Raw genomic sequence first — 21,794 nt, forward strand, 5'->3', positions numbered from 1 at the left:
GAAGACTTTCGCTTCCCTACAACTATTTTTACAGACACTTATAAAAGTTGATAATGATATAAAAAGAATAACATAATCAAAAAATGACAAGCGTACAGCAAGAACCACTTTGTCCATGGATGCACTACAGACATACAAAACCTGTTCCTAGTGAAGTGCAATACAAATTCAAAGAGAAAGAGAAAGTGGAGAGCACTCCCATTCTGCACTCATTAGAGTAAAAAAAACTGACAGAAAGGATGCTTTTGTGTGCAAGAAGCTGCGGTGGCATTTATGAGCTGAGAGCTGCACGCTTCCCGTGCCAATAAGAACATGTACAGCTTCTCTGATGTGGTTTCTCTTCGATAAAGAAGTAATGCTAAGCCTTGATTTCCTGCTGCATCTGCTTAGACTTTGCTCTTTTGGTGGCAGAAGCCATACTTTATCATGTCTCTGTACATGGTCTACAAGAATATGTCTCTGCAGTGGGCTCTCTGTTCTCCTACAGCATGTGCACTAGCTCACTAGCAGAGGCAGCTGTCCCCAATTGCTCAGGATCACAGCCAACAGTTTCCCCATTTTGCTTCCAAGTCCTCATGACTGTAACATCCTATTTTCAGGGAAAAAATGTTTTCCTATGCATGGGACAACAAATGTCAGGCTGACCTAAAGAGCACTCTTTCCCTACATTTCCCTTGGGTTCTCTCCTCTTCAGAAGGTGATGATGAGCTCTTTCAAATGCCATTTGTGTCATCATAAATCATCCCCCCCCCCCCCCTTTTTTTTTTTAAATGTCATAGAGGTTGTGCTTTCACATGTCCCATTGATTTTAGGCAGGTTTTGTATCTCCAGAGCTGATCACTGTAGGGGGTTACTTGTAAACTGCATTTTATCCCTGGTTGTTATCCTGGGTGACTTGGGTTCAGGCACAGGGGCAATGGAGCAGCATGGCAGCAACAAGGGATGAGCGTTTCACTTTTACAAAAGAGGGATATTAATAAACGACACTGATTTAACCTTGCTGCTTGGAAAAAGCCAATCTATCTTCTAACCGATTCTCTTGATGTAGCTTTTTGTCATGTCCTTCCTTTCCTCTAACCAGCTCTGTCCTGTGAACGCACCCACCCTCACAGGTCAGTATGAGAAGCAGGCTGGTGGTGTGGCTGTCCATCTCCGCTTCTCTTAATTCCTCAAGGCTTTGCATTCTTGCACTTCATTTTTTTTAATCTTGTGCTGTTTTCTCCTGTGCTGAGTCCTTCTGGAGTTAGATTCCTGTTTGCTTATGTAATAAAACCATGAATTATTAACAGTATATAAAATATTGACAAACTGTTCTCTGAGATAGAACAGCTTTAAAGTATTGATTATGAATCCAGAGAGTTATAATTAGTTTCTGCATAAGAGATAATTAAGTTATTATTGTTTCTCTTTCTTCTAATATGGTGATGGATAGAAGGTATTTATACTGAACTCTGTGAAATCTTATTAAAATTAAGGCAATAGGTTTACAGGCACTCAAGATAATCAGGAAATAAAGCAGGATGGGGAAGAGTTTACATTTTCAAAGAGCTCAGCTGGCAATGTCCACTCGCTGTGTAAAGAAATCATCTCAGGGAACTCCTGGACACCGAGGCGTGATTGACTTCAGTGGAGGCAGAATCTCATTTCAGTTTGGTTCCACCAGAAATCACACCAAGGCTGCTGCACTTTGCATACTCGTACACATTCTGGACCTTGTGGCTGACATCAGTCAAATTTGACTGGGGGTACAGTTTTGGAGGTATTTAGTTTCCACAAATTTTTTGGACAAACTTACAGACAAAACCATTTCAGTGTTAGTGTAGCTCTTGTAAGGCATCGGAAAATTCACAAAAGGGCTCAAATTCAAGATGACATGACACTGGTAAGTAGTTTTTATGGGTTATGCTGCTCCAAATTGATTTGTGCATCCTTACGGTTAGATGCTTTTGCCACAAGGGTATGTCTGATGAAAACCTAACTTTAGTCAGTGGAAATTACTGTATTGGCAGAGCATTCCCAAGCTGAACTGGGCAGCGTGGACTCATCCAGCCTAACTGAGTGTGTTTGCCAGTGCTCCACCACAGAGCCCTTGGCCAGAATCCCTCTACAGTAAATAGGGAGTGGGGGTTACTTCTCAGGTATAGTTCATCTGAGCAACTTTGGGAAGAGAAGAATCACTGCAGACATTTAAAGTTAGGGAAGGTAAGCCCCATCCTCAGAGTGCAGTGTTGCAGCACAGCCAATAGGAGATGCACTGCTGAAGTGATGTGAGTGACAAGACCCATTGTATAGCCCAACAAACCGTACAGGTGTGGTGTCCATGGGCATCCTACAGTGGAAATTCAATCCCAAAAAATACCGCAATGGAGGAACTACGAGTAGAAAAGCATAAGAAATACATTTGCACATCTCAAGAACTGTCTTCAACAACTCAAAGAAGACACGAACTCTGCCAGTGAACATGCTATTAGGATTTCAACCAGATTTGTAAGAACAGACTCTTAAATCCCACCCTACGGGCCGAACCCACTCCACATCCCTGAAAACAAGCGAGGAAGCCTCATCCCTGGCTCTCGCTAATGCAAGAGGAGTCTGGGGGAAGGTCTGAGCCACACGCATGACGAACATCTCCCAGACAATGAAGCCAACTTGAAAGTGTGGCTGTCTGTTGGTGCACGGATGCAGTGGTGCTCTGCCAGCCGTTAATAGGATTTCATTGTTCAACAGCTGCTTGAAAGTACCCCTCTCTTCTGCTTTCGTGCCGAGATACGATCATCCTCGCAGAGGGCTCTGGTCCTGCACAATCACCGTTTTCCCACCAAACAGTTCAGACTACAATGTCTGCCCACCCCGTGAACAAAACGGGGCACCTAATTGAAAGCTAGCGCTTCCTTGCCCCCCTCCCTCCCCAGCACTACATCGCGTTTTCATCGTGCCTTTTGTCTGCTCTGCGTCAGCTGAACCCCCCCCTTTCTTGCTCGGAATAGAAATAATCCCTGCTTCCCCGCAGCAAACATGAAAACCTGTGCACAGAGCACCAGCACTAAATGAGAGCTGCTGTGTGCTTTGGGAGGCAGCAATGTTTCAGGGAACGAAAGCAATCCCTCATGTTTCTGAGGTGCATGGCACTGATTTGAACTTCAGCTCACGCCGTGGTTAAAGCAGGACAGAGGGGATGGGGACACATGGTGGGCAGAGGTTGGTGGGTGGCCGTCCTGCAGGATTTGTCCTCCAGCTATTGTTTTTCCAGCCCCCCAACTGGAAATGTCTGATTTGCTGTGAAAAAGGGTTGCAGGGAAAAATATATCTGTGGAGTATGACATTTTGGGAGCACACATTGCCTCTCGCTCCTCCAAAATGTGCTGCACGGGCAAAGAGTGCAGCTGTGCTGGTTCAAAAGCTGCCTCTCAGTGCTCTTCCCTGTAAGCCAGCAGCATTTTTGGGCTCAGAGGACCAAACAGGCAGGGTCTGGCAGAGTGGTGGCCAAGAGAGAGCAATGGCTGCGGGAAAGCAGCTGCGTCCTGGCTCTGCCAGGTGGCAGTGCCCTTATGGAGGGCAGGAGTGAGCTGGAAGCCATGGCTCTGGCAGCATTTGCAGGAGTGCCAGCCCACATCGTGGTGCCATCTGGGTCTCTGTGGCCACTGACGGAGGTGCCCAGCTCCACCAGGCGGCCCCGAGAGCCTCTGGTTAGCCTTTCTCCCTGGCTTCGCTTCCACCAGCAGTGCTGTCTTTCATGATTTTCCCAGCCCTATCCTTTGCAGATGAGAAATGTCAAACCTCTGGCCACGTGATTAGACCGAGAAATTCCAGCTCCCCGCTCCTGAACAGGCTGAGGGTAATGAATCCATTGAAAATCAATGCCCCCTATCAGCAGTGAAATTGTTGTTGCAGGAAGAAGGTCACTCACGGCTGCTGGCTTTGATGGCTCCCTCTTCCCTGGCCATTCACCTGCTGGGCTCAGACCCCCATTAAGGGGAAAGGGTTTTCTCCATAACAGAGGCGAGAGCACAGAGTGATGGTAAAGAGAGGGTTACCTCGAAAAAGTGAGGTTTGGGTCTGATGGAGGCTTTTCCCTGGGCTGTCACAACAAGCTCCTTCTAATCAGGGTTGCCCTCACAGAGTGCAATGTCCCTCTGTAGCAAAAAGGCAGCGAGGCACTGCTCAGAACAGCTGTTACTTGGAAGCAACACGTAACTACATGTCTTGCTCTGTTTTTCCCCAGTGTGGATACAATTACAATATCTTGTACGTCTATAGGCAGACAACACACTTGAACAGAAAGCCTTGCATCCCTTGCATCTGTTATTATCCCTCGAACAACACATTTACATCATTATTAAGTCCCCCCAGCTCTCATACCAATAGCAATCATCTGTCTGGGTGTTATAATGGGACTAGCAAATGTATATGTCAGCAGTGTTTTTGGAAGGCTACGTTGTGCAAATGGGCAAGTATATGAACTTACTTCAATTTCAGTGTCTCTACTGTAAATTCCAGTGCCTCACTTGCACTTTGGACCAGAAAAGGAGGGGGTGGAATTGGCTACATTCACACAAACAAGGATTTGGCCATACATCTTCCAGACACGTTATGGAAATTAATTTCTTCCTGTCTTCCCCCTCTTTCTTGAAGATACAGAGATACATTTGCATGGATAACATAAAGGCAAAGCTCAGTTAATCGTTGTGCCTAACTCATCATGCCTTTTTGATGGGCTGATTTTTATTGGATTATTTACCTTGCAGAGCTTCACTATGTCTAAATTCTTAAAAAAAATCCCTCCCATGTCCTTCCATAGAGCTGGATTCAACAGCAACAGTTGCCACCTGTTTCTTACCATGCAGTCTTTTTCCTCTCTTCTTTCTAAATGTTTGACACAACTGGGCAGAGTCGACATCCCATTTTCTCCATGTGTGACATTGCTCAGTGGCAGCTGCTAAAAGAAAAGCCCCATCATAATCAGCGTGTTTTGCCTGTAGCATAAGGCATTTCAGAAACATTGAAAAGCTGAAAGGAAATAGAAGATAAGTTGGAAATCATGAGCTGAAATGTGCACTTCCATTTCAGAGATTAAATTAGAAAAATATATTATCGTGTATTTAAAACAGTATCATCAGCCAGCTTGACAGCTCATCTGGGCTCACGCTGGGCTGCTATTGAAGAGACTTGGGCTAGCATCCAGCCTTAGGACTTTCACATCTCTGATATCCAAAGGCTGGTTCAAACTGTAGGGCACTGCTGCTTGGTGGGGAGCAGAAGAGGTTTCTGCTGGAGCATCCTGCTGACTGCAGCACTTTGCAAACTCAAGGACAGGCCAGCATTACCATTTTAAAGTGCTGCTGACCCATCAAGTGCGAGGAGGAATAGAAAAATAATAATGAAAAATTTGCACAGCTGGAGAAATGGCTCAAATAGAACAGACCTATGGAGAACATAATGGGCAGGTAGGTGTAAATAAGCAACCATTTCCTGGTCATCAGGAAAAGGTCTTTCCTCATCAAGAAAAAACAGGGCAAGTCCAGAGAGCACTGAATCTGTAACAGAACTCCCTAGGGAGAAGGCTCTGGGCTTGCCAGTCCCTCAGTCTGGCTCCATCACTGAATGTGATGAAAGACTGCTGGGGGTCATGAGTTTACATCTGGACAATATCACTGATTCTTTCCCATTTGTACTCTGTCCTGGAAACATGCTTTTGGGCACAGTTAGAGGCAAGGTGGCAAGAGAGGTGGAGCTTGGGTGAACTTTCCTCCCGTGTCAGGATAGAGACAGAGTTTGCATTAATATATGCTGATCTCTGCATGTCTCCATTAAATGGTTTTACACATCTGTAATTATTTCCTATATAATTGAATGAAGGGACATTTATTTCAGAATTGCATATTGCTTGCCATCAAGATGAGCTTGGCTCGAACCACCCACGGAGTACAGAAATGAAGCATTTGTTCCCATCAGCCAACTCGGAAGCAAAACCACAATGATGTCTTTGGACATACTGATCCAAGTCAGGGGTCTGTCATTCAAAAGAGAGATTATAAAAAAGGATTGGCTATAGGCTTGATTTCACCAGTGTTACCCCTCTTGAACAGGGAAGCTGCTGAGCAAGGCAGTGTGAGGAGAGCAAGCAGAGCTGGCATTAGTTCTGTCCTGTGTGCACCAAGAGCGCAGTGCAGCCGTTCTTGCAAGGAGCACACGTGGGCTAATTACAGCTTTCATCTGATTGATTTTTTCTTTGTCCATTTCATATTTTTCCAGTAGTGCTTTTAATATCAGAAAGTCCTCTGGCTCTTTGACTCTCCCATTTCAGCTGCATCCTGGGCTCCATTGAAAATTATGATACAATCCCAAAACCTTGAGCGTAAGCCAGGCTCTCTCTTTCCCAAACTGGCAGGCTTCACGAGAAGCAATGAACATATTTTTCACAGTTATGCATCTTGCATCTGACTCAGGTTGTTGTTATTATGCAGTAAGTGTTTCAGTCTGAACATTAAAGAAAAGAAAAAATGTCAGGTCCTAAGGGGGGAACGAAATCCACTAATCCAACATAGGCTTTATTTGCTTGTTGACTACCAACCAGTGCTGAGGACGGCGGGACTCCCAGAGCTTCAAACAGGATTAGAGGGTAGGAAATAGGACATTTATTTCAACTCAGATTCTTATTTAAGTTTTTATTCTGGCTACACAGCTAGGTATTTGGACATCTGGCAAAAACTCTTGGCCACACACAAGCTCTGAAAATGTTGTTAATCTGTAAAATCAATATTGTATTTAGGAAATTGCTCACCTACCTGCATGTTTGTGACTACTAATTCATCCATACACTATTTCTCGTGTTATTAACTATGTAGGAAAAGGCATTACTTTCTCTTCATCACTCTTGGACAACTTATGTCACCTTGTATTTATGACATGCAACACAATGTAAATTATTTTATTACTGTTGATTTGTATCAGCTGGAATGTTTCAAAAAATGTAATTTCCATAAGTGGGATCCATGTGCTGGTTAAAAAGTGCTTGAACACACCTAGCTGATTACATGAGAGTATGCTGGGCATGCACAGATGCAGTGTGGCCCCTCAGATCTCAAAAGACCAGTCGTCCCACCTGTAACCAGTGCTCTGATTCTCACACTGTTAAAATAATGAGCTGAATCTTGCTTTGCTTAAGAATCAGGAGGCTTGAAATAGAGACTGTGGAAGTCAAACAATGGGGTGGTTGCTGTAATTTCCTAAAGCTGTTGTGTTTGATTTGCCTTTAACTCAGTTAAGTATCTTGGCAAACCCGTAATTTGAAATCTGTAGAGGCTGAGCATCACACCCTGCTAGGCCTATCAACAGATGGAGGAATTCCTGGAGGCAAAATGTATATCCTCGTGCTACTTTTTTTTCCCTTCATTGTAATACTAATCATGCATTGAAATTATTAGTGAACTTGGAGACTGACAGATTTATGTGTAGCGGAGGGTGCCACTGGAAAAGCGTGGGACTAACAGATGCAGGTGGTAGGGGGTTGCCAGTCATGGGCTGACTTTTGTTGTTAGCAAAGTAAAAGCTGATAATAAACAAGGAAATCAGGTCTGCAGCCCAGAGAGCAGAGAGCTTGGAAAAGATGAAGGTGTTTGGATTGGAAACATGCAGCATGAGATGAGACCCGAGAGCTTGCCCATCTCTTGAGCTCAGACCAGAGCCATGAACCTCACGTGCTGGTTGTGTAGGATGACCCGTGGGAGTTACAGGGTCCTGCTCAGTCCATGCCCTTTCCCGAGGAGAATAAAGCCTGTCATTGTCTTTGTGATGCCCTGACACCGAGCTTTCCAAGCCTGCACCCTGGCAGCCCTTCTGCTTCACACCATTGCAATTAGCTCCTAAAGGAGACCCTGGGTGCACCAGGCTTGATTCAGGGTCTGCCAAAGACCTAGCAAAAAAACCTATAACTTCAGTCATGCAGCGGGGGCAAGCAGACATATATATTTTTGACAAATGAACTGGAACGAGCTTAAAGAAGTCTATGCATTTTCTCTTTACTTAGCTTGTTAGTGTTTTCTTCATTAATCATTGATATTGGAAATAGCTAAGTTACTGTGGGAGTGAGCTGACATTATTTTTTCCTCCAAAATAATGCAGGTTTATGCAGGTGCTTACAGAGCACACCTTACTGGAGTATCCAGTGATGGCACCAGCTGGGTTCACTCCTGCACCCTCAGGTGAGCTGGCAGGATTTCAGACCACCTACATCCCACAGCAAACTTCTGTGGCTTCCCTCTGGCATGGTGCATTGTGTCCATCTTCCCCGAAAGGACAGTTCTCTTTGCGAGCAAAGCTCTTTAATAGGATGCACATCCCAGGGTACTATTTGCTCCAGTTGCCCTCTGTGTGCTGTTATGGTTTTACTTTTAAAACCCTTCAAAATCATGTGCAGACTGAAAAAAAAACACACCCCACTCTCCAGAAAAACAAGTACAGGTGAACGTTAGTATACAACACAGATGGAAATGAAATTAATCATGCAGAAAGTGCCAATGACTTATTATACATGAACAGGACGGGAAGTACGTTTTGTCTAGTCCCAAGGCATTTTAAAATAACTGTTCAGCATCTTCTCACCTGAAATGTATCATCTTATTGATTTTGAGCTGACTTCTGCAGATTGACTCCATCTGCCTATTTGGCTGTCATGCTTTGAAGTCCTCAACTGCCCAGAAAATGGTGCCCCTGCCATTCCCAAAGATGTTTTTAATGCAGCTGTTTTAAGGTGAACTAGAACAATAGCCCAAAATGAGAGTAGCCGAATAATAACACCAGCCAGCTGGGAATAACGAGCACACAGCCACAGCTGAGCTCTTCTGCTATGGGATGGAAAATCTGGGTCGTTTTCAGGATTAACCATCTACACAACCAGGATAAAATATTTTCAATTGGAACAAGATTTTGTCAATTTTCACTGTACAACATGGTCGAACAAGAAAGAAATGTCAGGTCACTTATTGCACCAATTTATCTGCCAGCTAAATTGTTCCTTCTCAGGCCTTCTGGCAACATTCAAGACTTCCTCAGATATCTTTCAGACTGCCCCAAGATTTCCTTTTATCAAGTATATAATTCTTTGCAATAAAAACAACCCCATTGGAGTAAAACACCAGGGGAAAAAAAGAGAAAGAAGTAAAACTCTGTAGATATGGGAGTGAAATGAGAGCATCTCCCCCTTTCAGGCCTGGAATTGCATTTCAGGGTTGGTTCACTGATCACAGACTCGGGCTGAAAGGGCTCCTGGCTGGCGCACGCAGCAAGCAAGTCTGGTGGAGCGTGCAAGGCGGAGGGAAGCCTGGCTGTGCGATTTCGCTGTGCTTATGTTTAACATAATCTTCAGTCATGACAAATTTATGCAGAGCTAGAACATTTCAAAAACGTTAATGCAAATGTAAAACGTACTTAAAAAAAAAAGTACATCCCCTCCTTTGCAGCCTTTGTGAACGGGATCAGTTAACGGTGCTTAAGCCTGCAAATCCCAGGCTCATCTGCGCCACGGTCCCCTCCCGAGTGATCGGTGTGCTCCCCCACGTGCTGGTGGGACTCACAGGGTTTTCTCTGGTCCTGAAGCTGCCTCATGTCCAGAAACACCTTGCTCATAGCTGGACAAGCTTGGAAAATGCTTTTAAGTTCATTATCACTCAAGAAAACTCTGGAGCACAAAGTTGAGCTGAGGATCAGGGTGAAGGCTTTTTACCTGAATGAGGACCCAAAGGCTTTGTTCCTTCACAGTGGAGGACGAGGCAGAAATGATTCCAGCACCTGGCAAAACGAAGCAGGTGACTCTGAGGGCTTCAGCAGTGAAATCTCAAGCACAGATCCCCAACCCCAGCTCGCCCGATACTTCCTTTCATCTCTATTGGAGATGATCCAGCTCTGCCCAGCAGCTCCCGTAGCTCAGCAAAACGATCAGAACAGCATGCCAGTAATCCTGGCATAACGAGAATGACACGTTAATCTCACAGCTGGGCGTAGCCACCAATGGCCAAAACTCCGTGCATGAGGGAATCGAAGGAGCATTGCACTGTTTGTGGGTTGTGCTGTTCAAGGCAACCCAGGGCACGGGTCCCCTAAAAGGCACGGGTGATTTTGAACACAAGGTGCTTAATGAGATGCAGAGATAAAAAACAAAACAAAACAAAACAACAAAAAAAATTGCATGTCTTAATGTAGCTTTGGTTTTCGGAAATTAATCACAGCAGGTTAGAAGGTCCAACACATTTTTAGAAAGACACATAAGCATGGTAATTTTTCTTAAAATAAAGAAAAAAAAAAGTGCGTGGTAGCAGTACCACTGCCAGCATTATTCCCAATGGGGAACAACAGGGGCTCTGCTAAGCAGACAGCACTTCACCTTAAGTATTAAGCTAATTCCCCTGTACCATCAGGAGACAGCTTTCCTGCCAATCACTTCTGGGTGCATGACAGCTTATGGCTTAACTGCACCTATCTTGTATCATTTAACCAGATAGTATCTGTTTTGACATTCATGACTGAGATACTTGGCTTGTAATTGGGGATGAGTATAACAGAGCAGAACAGAGTGATTTCCTTTCCCAAGGATGGTAGGTAGGGTGACGTGGCACTCTGGTGCTTAACTTAGCTGCACAACAGAAACCCTCCTATTAATGTCACCGACTAGGGCAAACAAAGACTTGTGCATGACTGCCAGCTCCATGGGGAAAAGGTGACATGTCCCGGAGGTACACAAGCAAGCTAACACTGTCTGGTTGCCAGTGGTGTTGTCTATACTCGTGCACTGGGCTCTGCATCAGCAGAATGCAGACCTTTGCAGAGCGTTGGCACTAAGTGGGGGAACAAGTGGCTGCTGCGGGGCAGGCAGGATGCCCTGCTGCAGGATAAAGCTCTGAGCATCAGCATGACGTGGGCCCGACCGACATCCTATGCTTTCATGGTGTGTTATTTGGTTTGCCTTGTAATATTTTAGGAGAAATTCTGGATTATGGAAGTATGCTGTCTCCTGACCTCCTTTTTTACCAAATGGAGGAAAAAGTGCAGATCCTGTGATGAAATCTGCCTTTGTGGTTTCTGCTTTCAGCTGAAGAGGACAAGTGGGCAGTGTCCGATCAAGACGAGCCAGCGCTGCCCTATTTCACACCAACCACACAGCTGGAGTGTTCCATAATTCAAGTAGACCAACACAAAAACTGATGCCGAATATTGGATTTTCGCTTGTATCAGAACCAGGGTAGAGAAAGGACGGATTTTACACTTGCATGTCAGAACAATACTATTATTCTTCCTGCATGCCTTTGATAAAGGAAAACTGACAAAGCTATTGACAGCACAAACCAGGAAGAATTATGAGACTGGAAGAGGAGATTCAGTTCCTTGAGTTGTTTGATGTAACCATTATTGTCGGGTGAGGGTCCTAATTAATGCAGGTATCTCATTCTAATTGCATGGATCAGGCTGCTTTGTCTTTTCAATAATCTATAGAGCTGTACCTGGCATTAATCTTATTAATGGAACGATTACACTGCCTACAAATTAATTTCCAGCATGAGATTATCTATGGGATGTGCTTGTGTGCAAAAGGATTTCTTCCTTTTGAACTGTAAGAATGGGAATCTCCCAACGTCCTCCAGATTTTAGGATTTACATTCTCAAATTTGGCCCCTGCTGTATTAAATAAATAAATAAATAAATAGCTGTCAGGTATACTCCTGTAGGGTCCATGTATTGCAAGTATGTGTTTAGATAGGCCATATATTTATATACTTTTCAAGATGAATAAGAAAGCAGGCATTAGGCTGAAAACTCTCTCAGAGGCATGCATTGCCTCTTAGCCTTGCTGGCAGCAATGATCTCGGAGAGTATGCACGAGGGCAAACAGCTCCAAAGCTGCCACAAGCAGTGTTCACCCCTGGACAAAACAATAATCCCTCCTGCTCTCTGGAGGTAATCTTCCCAGCAAATGGGAGGCCCTTCTCGCCCAGGAAAAAAAATAACCAACACACACACATAAAACCCACAAACAATGTGGTATAAGCTAACGGTCAAAAGAAAATCCCTTCTCAAAAACTGCCATTTCCAGAGTTCCAGTTGTTATAGGCGGTTGTGCTCTTTTCCTCCTCATGTTGTTGGTGCACGAAAGTTAAATGCCTCATCATTTAGATTTCCATTAGAAACACAAGCAAAAATTGAAGTGACAGCAATATAACCGTGGTATATTTCAGCCACTAGTGACATTGATGTCTGAAGCTTGGCACTGTCAGGACGTCTAATAAAAACAAGATTGAAGCGACAAAAAGAAACAACCCTGTGCCAAAGCTTTAATTTCTGTACACCTCCTTGGCTTTGGGTGCTGTGAGTCTGAATGGGATGTGCTGAGCTGAGACCCTGCGCGTGAGGCTACTTGTGCCTCTGTTTAACCAAAAGACACCGAGCCCACCTGCATTAAAACCCTCGAAGCAAACCCATATGTCTCCATGTCATGGAGCAGAGGTGGACACCACCTGAGTAACTGGAGGCACTTAATTTCCCTGAAAGTCACCGCGCGTTTAAGACACGTATCGATTTCCGTACCATGTTAGTACTTTATGAGTGATTTCTTATGTAAGTGTCAGGTGAGAGACATGAATGGAGACCTAATTAAAGTGTATACAAAGTACACGCAGTAAATCTCTTTGGCAATGTCAGCCTGCTTTAGAGCAGCCCAGGAGAGCAAACAAGATGGCATAAATGAAAGATAAAGAAATACTAATAGTCTGCGATGCTCCCAGAGCAGCAGCTTAGCTTGTGAGCCACTAGCATGAAGTGGCTGAGATACTGAAGGAGAAAAAGTGCAATTCCTGGGGCATATTCCGCAGCCCTAAACCACAGAACAATGGTAATTTTGCTCTTAAATAACAACCCTGTGTTCCTCTCCTGTGTTGTAGCCATTATTCCACAATGATTTAAAATTAATGTTCTCTCTCCATCAACGATCCATCCCGGTAGATTTTTATACCCACAAGACCATCTTAGAGAAAAAGAGTGCAGCAAATACCAGGGAGGTGAAAATAATTATTATTTTAGTATTAGAGGTAAGTCAGTACCAGGACAATGATCTGTCACTTGTTCTGTGACATTCAGCTGGTGCTGCTGTCCTTCTAGGAGAATTGGACCTTGCTTACCATGAGCTGGGCAGGATCCCGGGACCCTTGTGCTTAGATTTTGGGTGGCTTGAAAGGCTCACACGAACTAACCGCGAACTAACAGCTTTGTGGCAATATATTCAAAAACAAAATGATTTTGTAAGTGTCTGTCAGGATGGATGAAAACAGATGCAAGTTTTCTCTGCCTTCAGTCCCAGCTAGGCAGAAATTCTGGTCTGGAAGTTTTACACAGTTGCTTTCTGCTTTTGGGAAATACCACGGCCAAGGTAATAAATACTAGTGGAAATAAATACCATGGTATATTGGCTTGGGCATAGAACTGCACTAACTTATCTCTACAGCTCTTTGGCTTGTGTTTCTGCACAAAGAAGCTAAGGTCCAGGTCAAGGTATTAAACACCTGACTCCCCAAGAGGACTGCCCACATCTGAATAACTGTGGGCTTGGGGTGGATGTTTTCCTTACCTTCTCCTGAAGATGTGACTCAGGAGTTTTTCAAAAGATTATTACTTCTCTTATTTAAAAGGCTGGTCCAGATTTGGCACCATAGTCCCTCTAAACTCCCGCACTGGTCCTTGGACAAGGAGAAAGCTATTCCCAACTTTTTATTTTGGCTGGGTGGCCTGGGACCTATTTAAATTTTATTCATCCATTCTCTTCATTAAGTCTGCACTGGGATGAAAGTCTTCTCTTTTAACCTCTGGGTTTCCTCACCTTGTGCCTGTACCCCTCCTGAATATCGTGATGGAGCTGTGCACGATGAGAAAATCTGCTCATTTTTGAAGCCAGTCATTAATAAGGAGCAAGATGGCTTTACCACGGGGATGCCAGCATTACTTGGCTGACAATGTCCCTTACGATCCTGGAGAGATTTTAATGGATTGAACAGGTTGATGTTGTCATTTTCAATTTGCTGAACCATCTGACAGCGTTCCCAACAATTAGCACACACAAAATATGAAAATATGTTACCTTTTACATTAAAAAAAAAGAAAAAAAAGAATATGGGAAGCTGCCTAGTCTCTAGAGTTGTATAATAACTTGTTATTATGAGGTGCTTGCTTTGACTTTAAATAGATTTTGGTACAGCAGAGTCACCCTAACCTTGGGATAAATTTAGCTGTCGCCTGAGTCAGTGCAGGGGTTTGGGATCATTAAAAGCTGATCAGGAATTAGTGCGTGGCACCTGCGGTTGGGGCTGCAGGATGCAGCAGCTATGCTCGTGCAGCCCAGGGGTGGGTGGCTCTGGTGGGCCCAAGGACATGGGGTGCAGGGGAGGATTGGTGCCCAGACCCCCACGCACAGTTCCCATGGTGTCACTGCTTGCACCTCTGCGAGTTCCAACCCGCTGTTACACAGCAAAGTGCAGGAGGGAGCAAAGGGATTGCCCAAGGTCATGGACAAAGAGGAAAACCAGGACAAATGAACACCCACAGACCAGGAGGGGCTGGGAGGGAGGTTGCTCAGGCTGGCTTACCAGGATTAAAGGTTGCTTTTGTTTCTGCAGTGGACATGAGATCGTGAAACACAGCTGTCAGCTAAGGAGAGACTGAAAAGAACATCTAATGTCAAAACCCCAGAGGTAGCAAGCATTTTTTTTTTAATGCATTAGCAGCTGCAGTCATTTTAGAACCTCCATGACTTATATTACAAAGAAATACATCTGGCTCCTGGCAGTGGCGCTTTTGCTAGCACCAGAGGGACATGGGGCGAGCTCCTCTGCAGGCAGGGTGGGCTAAGGAGGCTCCCGAGCTCCCCAACAAACCATGGGGTTCACATGGAGGCTCTAGGCAGGAGGATCTGTGTACGAAAGGCAGGGCTCAGCCCCGGCTTTTTCCTTCCCATCCCTCAGTGTCTCACACAGCCATGTGTTGGGATGCCCCTGTCCTATCAGGCACCTCCACCGCTTCCACCTGGCTCTTTTCCTTCTGCACCAGCTGAGGAGGTGAAGGGGTTTGGAGAGCAACAGGGGAGCCATTCGGAGTGTGTGTGGCTTTTGGGCAGGCAGAAATCCTTTAAACAAAGCAGCCAGGCTGGGCTGGGTGACGTGCCCCCACCCAGGACGAGGGCAGGAGAAAGACCTCCTCTCTCCGAGCCCTGTCAGCGGGGAAGTGACCTCCATTCTTCACCGCCGAGCAGCAGATGATGAGTAATGGCTCAGGCTCTGCTACCTGTGCTAAGGCAGGTCCTGGAAAGCAGGAGGCTGGAGAATGCATCCATCTCAGTGCTGAGAGCAGCACGAGGAAACCCGCAGCCAAATTCCTCTTCCTCTGCCTATGCACAGGCAGCCGGGCTTGCAGCCAGGAAGGGGGGACCGAAAGGGCAGAGGGGAGCCCCCGGCCTGGCACCTGACCTCTACGGGAGGATTCAGAGGTGCTGGTGGCTGCAGCTTCCCGTGCTGCAAATTTCCATTTATTTAACCTCAGGAGATTCCTCTGGTCCTTTGCCCATCGCTCGTAGGACATGAAAGGCACAGCCAGAAGGGCTGCGCTGCGGCAGCCAAGCGTCTGAGCCTCCGAGCCTCAGCCTCGCGCGTGGGTGGCAGATAGAAGTCTCCTCCTCGAGCATCAAAATCCTGAGCCAGAAGTGTAGGAAGCTTTTTGTTTCCTTGCAGGTTTTCATGCTGCTTCTCCTAGAGACAGTTTTGAGAAAGACTGTCAGAATATCTTCAACAAAATACTAAAGAAACACACTGGGAACTGTGAAGGCTCAGATTTGAATATAAATATGAACTGACAAGCTGCTTCATGTGGTATCATTAAACTTCACAGTTAGACTTTTTTTGAAAACCAAATTATCATGTGAAAATATGTCTGCAATGTTAAACTTGAGATGAAAACTGCTTATTTTTCTGTTTAGGGCAATAACCACTAGAAGGAAAAGTTTCTGTGATTCAGTGTTTAACAGGGTTTTGATTTATGTTTACGTTTATCGCAGCTTAATTATGAACAATATTCTCGATACTGCAAACACGTGGGGGTTATAAAACCGACGAAAAACCGGGGGGGTTTGGAGATGATTTGGTGCTCCGAGGTCTGGCTGGGCTTGCACCGGGACAAGGCAGCGGAGCTCGGTGACCGCTGGATGTCACTGTTAAGTCACGCAAACACCGGCATGACCCGAGGGGTGCCCCTGTGCCTCCCGCATCCCCTGCCCCACACTGCCCGGGGGGCTCAGGGGGTAAGCTCCAGCAAAGCCCTCTCCTGCTTTTGGGACAAAAAAAAAAAAAAAAAAAAAAGCTTTTTTTTTTCTTTTTCTCCCCTTTATTCCACCCCCCCCCCACCCCCCATCATTTTAAAGAGTTATGCAAAGTTCAAAGCGCTGAGGCAAAGCTACTTGGGCGAAATTTAGGACAGCAGGAAAACAAAGCAAGGTTTTGCTTTATCCTCCCAAACAAATCCCTGTACTCCAATCACCACAGGACAGCAATGTGGGGTTGGTCCGGATGCACAAGGCGTGGGGATTGCTGGCAACTTGATTTTGCTGCTATTAATGCCATGGGAGTGAACAGGAAAAGCTGTGTAATTCATTGCCACAAATCAACCAGTTTAGTGCTAGGTCAGAGCAGTGAATCCTACAGTGACCTGGGTGTAGCCCGCAGGACTTTTCTTCCCCAGTGCACAGATATGTGGATCGGGTCCTGAGATACCCCTGAACACAAGCATATATCTAGGTAGCGTTCTCCTAAATAAGGATATAAATGTGTTTCTCCTCTTTTCTCCCATTTCTCTTTGTTCACAGCTTTGACAACACGGTTGTTTTCTGTGCAGATTTTGGACAGTGTGTACTTCTCTGTATTTTTAATGCCAAAGCCATGGAAAATGGGCTCATATTATCAAAGCATCGCTCAGGAGCAGGCTTGCTTCCCTCGCCATTTTTACTAGAAAGTGGCCTGTTTTTTCTTAATATGCCATCACAAAAAAATTCCTTTGAAAAAAAGGCCTGTTCTTGAATTCACAATGGGCTGTGACAAACTGTGAATTTCAAACAGTTTCACATTTCATTGCAAACATTTCCCGCTCCTCTTCACACGAGCAAGTCAACACAGATGCTTGCTCCAGCCCCACTGTAGCTCCCTGTCGGTGCTGCAGGGCTGATTCCCACTGATGTTAATCTGGGGTTGCTCCTCTGATGGCAGGGGCTTTGCTGCCGTAAAACTGAGTTCAGCCTCTAACACATCACATCTTGCTTTAAAAATCCCCTGCCCAGCGATGCCTTGAAGGATGCCTCGATGGCTGAAGGGCTGTTATCGTGCTGTTGTGGCTGTCCGTCGAGGCTGATCATTGATGCTTTGTAATGTTTTCCTGGGGCTCAATGCCTCGCAAGGATGTTTTGAGGTGATTTAGAGCAACAGGGGCTGGGGTAGGACCTGCTGAATGGACAGGGTTTATTTCTCTTACCTTTGGACAGTATATTCATGGTGATTTTCTGACGCTGTGTGCTAGTTAGTGTGATGGGACAATGACCTGTTGTGGTGCCTTCTCAGAGCAAACATACCATAATTTAATCTTTTTGGGGCCAGACTCACAAGTGCTCAATCATCTGTGATGGACAGCTTCTCTGTTTCTTACCCCCCCCCCCCCCACCCCGTAACCCCAGTTTCCCATGACCTTGGCTGCATTGTGAAACCCCAGGGGCAGAGGCAGTACCAAACACTGACCCTGGCACAACAGCTTTGTAGAAGCTACAGAATTGCTTGTAAAAAGCGTCACCCCCAAAGCAAATGGTGTTGATAAGATAAACCTCTTCATGAAAGTTACCTACCCCTTCCTTCGTCCGGCGAGTCCAAATTCACTTCACTTATCCCCTTCTTTCATGGATCCCAAATCAAAATGCTCACTTTTGTCCATTTGCCTCGATTGGTGTCAGCTGTAATAAAACATCGCTGTGCTTCAACCTAGGGAAACTTAGCCAGGTGTTTGAGGCTAACCAAAGTGTTTCATTCTCCCCAGCTGCCGTCAGCTAAAGTAATGACAAAATAGATCTCCAGAAAGGAGAAAACACTCTCAATCCCTGAAATATGTTTCGAGTGTACATATAAAAACATAAGGTATGGGGAGGGCTTAGATCACAGCTCGTCTCGCTGTCATCTCCACCAATTTCTTTTATCGCCAAGCCTCCTTCCCACTGCCCCAGTTCTGCTGCCCACTCGTTTTAGCTCTTTCCTTCTCCTTCTGATCTCTGACATTGCCATGAATAGTTCAGTCCATCTTTGCTGAGGAAAAAACTAAATCAGCTCACGCAACCCTGGTGCGGAAGAAGACAGCGATACTAACACCCGGAGAAAAGGCTCATTTTAAGTGCAGGGTAGGAGCCTCCGATCCCATCCAATTTTCAGATATCAGCTGCAGTAGTTGTTTCTGACTTCATCAGGATCTCACTCCGTTAAACTAAGCGGAAAGTGAGGTGGGCAGGGAGGGAGCTGAGCTAACGGGGCCGGGAGGGCGGGCGCTGGAGGCAGAGGGCAGGGAGAACCTGGGCAGGAGCACCGCCGTGATGTGAGCTCTGATGTGTGGGAGAGTCATAATGGGGCAAAACATAAGCAAATCAAGGTGGAAAAGGGTAAAAACACAGGACTAGGACAGACCAGAGCAATCACCCAGGACAGCTTGCCACCTCTGCGGGTGGTCGAGTGCTTGAAGCTCTGTTCAGAGCAGTCCCTGCAACACGGACCCCTGCCTCCAGCCACGCGCTCCCCATTGCCTGCTGGCAAAGTAAACCTCTGGGCTTCAAATCTGACACTGTCTGCTCCTGGGTGCCTAAGCCGGGCGCCAGCCCACCCATCACCTCTACTGAATGCCAACACAAAGAAAGATACAGACATACCTGAAGGGATGATTTTGTAGGTTGGCATAATTCAAAGTAAAGGGGCTACAGAGCTGACTCTGGGGTGCCAAGATGAAAGTTGCTGAGAGTGTTAGAAACATTCAGCATGGGAATAACACCAGCAAAAGACAACCTAACAGCAATAGTTTTCACAAAGACCTCAGATTAACAGTGGAGAGGAAATCAGACGCAGGAGTCTGTGTAGATGGAGACTGTTTAGAGGTCATGCTGCTGCTGTACAAGATGCAGGGGAGGGACCTGCTGCCGAGTACGTCTGTGTGTGTTACCCCTGGGGAGCAGGGAAAAAGCTGAGCATCCTTTAAGCACTCGAATGCTTTCAGCCATATAATGTTTGGATTAGGACCCACTTGAAGGTGCAGAGTGCACACTTGCTGAGTTTCAAACTGGCAGAGATGTACTGGTGCTTATTATAAGGTGAGAAGGAAAGAGGGAATGTCCTTATCGCTCAATCAGTTACGCGCAGGTAGAAGATAAGAGGAGCTTCTGAATGAGGAAATTAAAATTATTATTATCCAGACAAAGCCATTCTGTGATGCCCGTATTCCTTCCGAAATGACAGTAATGGGGAAAAGATATGTGAGGCTGCCAGCAGGAAGAAAACAACCCTGGGTTTTGCATTCGGAGGTGACAGGAGTGCAGGAGGGGCAGCAAGGGGAGAGCAAGCACTGTGGGGTGGATGCTCAGCACCATCCTGCGTGGTGCTGCTGCTGGGCTCCCCGTCCTGCTCACCAGCAGCCTGCAAACCAGAGGAAGCTCCGAGCAGAGCAGTGGTGCTGAGCTGATTAGGGGGCAGGAGAGATTGATTTATGATGAATGAATAAATAGGTGAGATTAAAGCGTGGCTAAACGGTGAGGAAGGGGAAAGAGCCTGGAAATATTTGAAGGGTGTTAACGGAGAGAAGGGATAAATTAAGGCGGAACAAGGGGCTTTAGCTATGAGCAATAGGATGAAATTAAAAGGGAATAACCAGATTTTATGTATGTGGCTTACCTAAATAAGGGGACAGCTCAGAATAGCTACTCCTCTCTCGCTCCCCAGAGGATACCTTGTGCCGCACAAAGACTGCTTTGAGCACTCTGGATGTGACGTTAGCCCTGTGAAATAAGAGGCATTGCTACAGAATTGACAGTGCCCTTCACACTAACGCTTTGGCTTATTCCTTACCAGCCTCCCCATGTAGACAACAGGTATTTATCAGTGTACTTTCTTTTTTTTTTACGAGTGAGATTTAAGCCTGCGAAATAATCCCCTCATTGGACATGCGGAAGTAACTGCAATACTTGGCAGATCTGAAAACAAGTCAGACAACAGAGAGGGGAATTTAAGCAAAGGACCACAGGGGAGGTCAGCTCCTGGCAGCCCCACATTGACCACCCTGGTGCAGACCACCCCCCACGGCAGCCTGGTGCCCACAGGTATGTGGCCATTGCCCACCCAACAGCCCGCCAGGATGGGATGCTGCCCCAGGAGGGGTTCGTGGCATTTCCCTTGACATTTTTCCCAGGCGAGGTCTTCCCTAGGGAGGACAAAGCACTTTTCCAGGAGTTGCAGAGAACATTCTTGTTGCAAATATGTGGACTTAGCCCCAACTCGTCCATCTTAATAGAAGTTATATAATTTTCCTTGGTGGTTCTGATTTTCTATCCCATTAATAATAAAAAAAGCTTCTCTGCTTATATATAATGCAATTCAACAGTAAGTCTCCGAGGAGGATCAAGACCACTTTGGCTTCCCATCAATTTGATACCAATCCCTCTCCTGTTAAACAACTCGAGCATGAGAACAGTGACGGGGAGTGGAGATTCAGCCCAGCACACACAGTTTTGAGCCTGGATTTTTTTTTGAAGACAGCAGGAATCCTCCAACTGATGTCAGCAGCCTTTCCATCACCCCTCGGAAGGCAGATCCAGGGGAAGAAAGCCTCTGCTTCCACCTGATTCCAGTCACGGTGCTGCAATGACCTGGGTGGGGTGAGGCTGATCCCAGCTACCTGAGGACTGGCCCAGAAGACGCCACACGAACGAGCTGCGATGATTTTTCTGATGCACACATTTCAAACTGGTGTCTGGAAAAGGGCTTGTTAGTCAGTGTGTGCCAAATGGAATACTTCATGACAGCACTAATTAAAATAAATGAAACTTGACTTTTCAAGATGATGGTTTTTTATAGCAAAGTACAGTAGTTTGGAAACATCTTTAATTTAATTGCAAAATACTTTCTCTGGTTATTTACTTAGAATTGTCTCCCATTGCAGAACTGCACCAGTATTCAGGATGCACACTCTTGATTTCGACATTTCACATTACATTATCAAGTTAATCTACCCAAATCATTAACCCCCAGCAGGAAAGATTTTTAATTATGTAGATTCACCATGCGTTTTTCAAGAACTCTTATTTCTATGAGTTCAACCGCCATGTGCTGTGGGCAGAGGGAGGGCACTGTCCTTCTGCACTTGATTTCATGAACCAGCATATTGAAATCCTCCAAATTTCAGCGGATATATCCTATTCACAACAGAAAACAGTTAATGCCCTGGAGAATTCCTGCCCTGCTGGAAAGGAGCACTGATGAGCACTTTGGTGAGCAGCAGGGCAATTTAGACCTATCTGAGCCTTTTTTTTTTTTCTTTTTTTTCCCCCTCTAACACAAGCTAGTTTTATTTCAGTGTAACTCAGTTCTGATTTACACCTCAGGATGTAATATCTGAATCGAGCTGAAGCTAACTAAAAAGTGGTCATGAGTTTATAGTCATAGTTGGTCCTGCTCTTATGTAAGTTAGCAACCACATTGAAAATAATA

At 45.6% G+C, this 21,794-nt stretch overlaps 1 long non-coding RNA gene across 1 annotated transcript in view; it reads right to left on the bottom strand.

Annotated features, from left to right (window-relative positions):
- Nucleotides 1–13,024: 13,024 nt before the first annotated feature.
- Nucleotides 13,025–21,794, bottom strand: part of LOC310905352 — a 94,378-nt gene continuing 85,608 nt past the window's right edge. The window contains exons 7-9 of the long non-coding RNA XR_014588948.1: nt 19,983–20,086; nt 17,909–18,013; nt 13,025–15,776 (exon numbers count right to left, since the gene is read on the bottom strand). This is a non-coding gene — a long non-coding RNA (uncharacterized lncRNA). The remainder of the gene's footprint in view (nt 15,777–17,908; nt 18,014–19,982; nt 20,087–21,794) is intronic.

Source organism: Anser anser, assembly GCF_964211835.1.
Source record: "Anser anser genome assembly, chromosome: 11".
NCBI lineage: Eukaryota > Metazoa > Chordata > Aves > Anseriformes > Anatidae > Anser > Anser anser.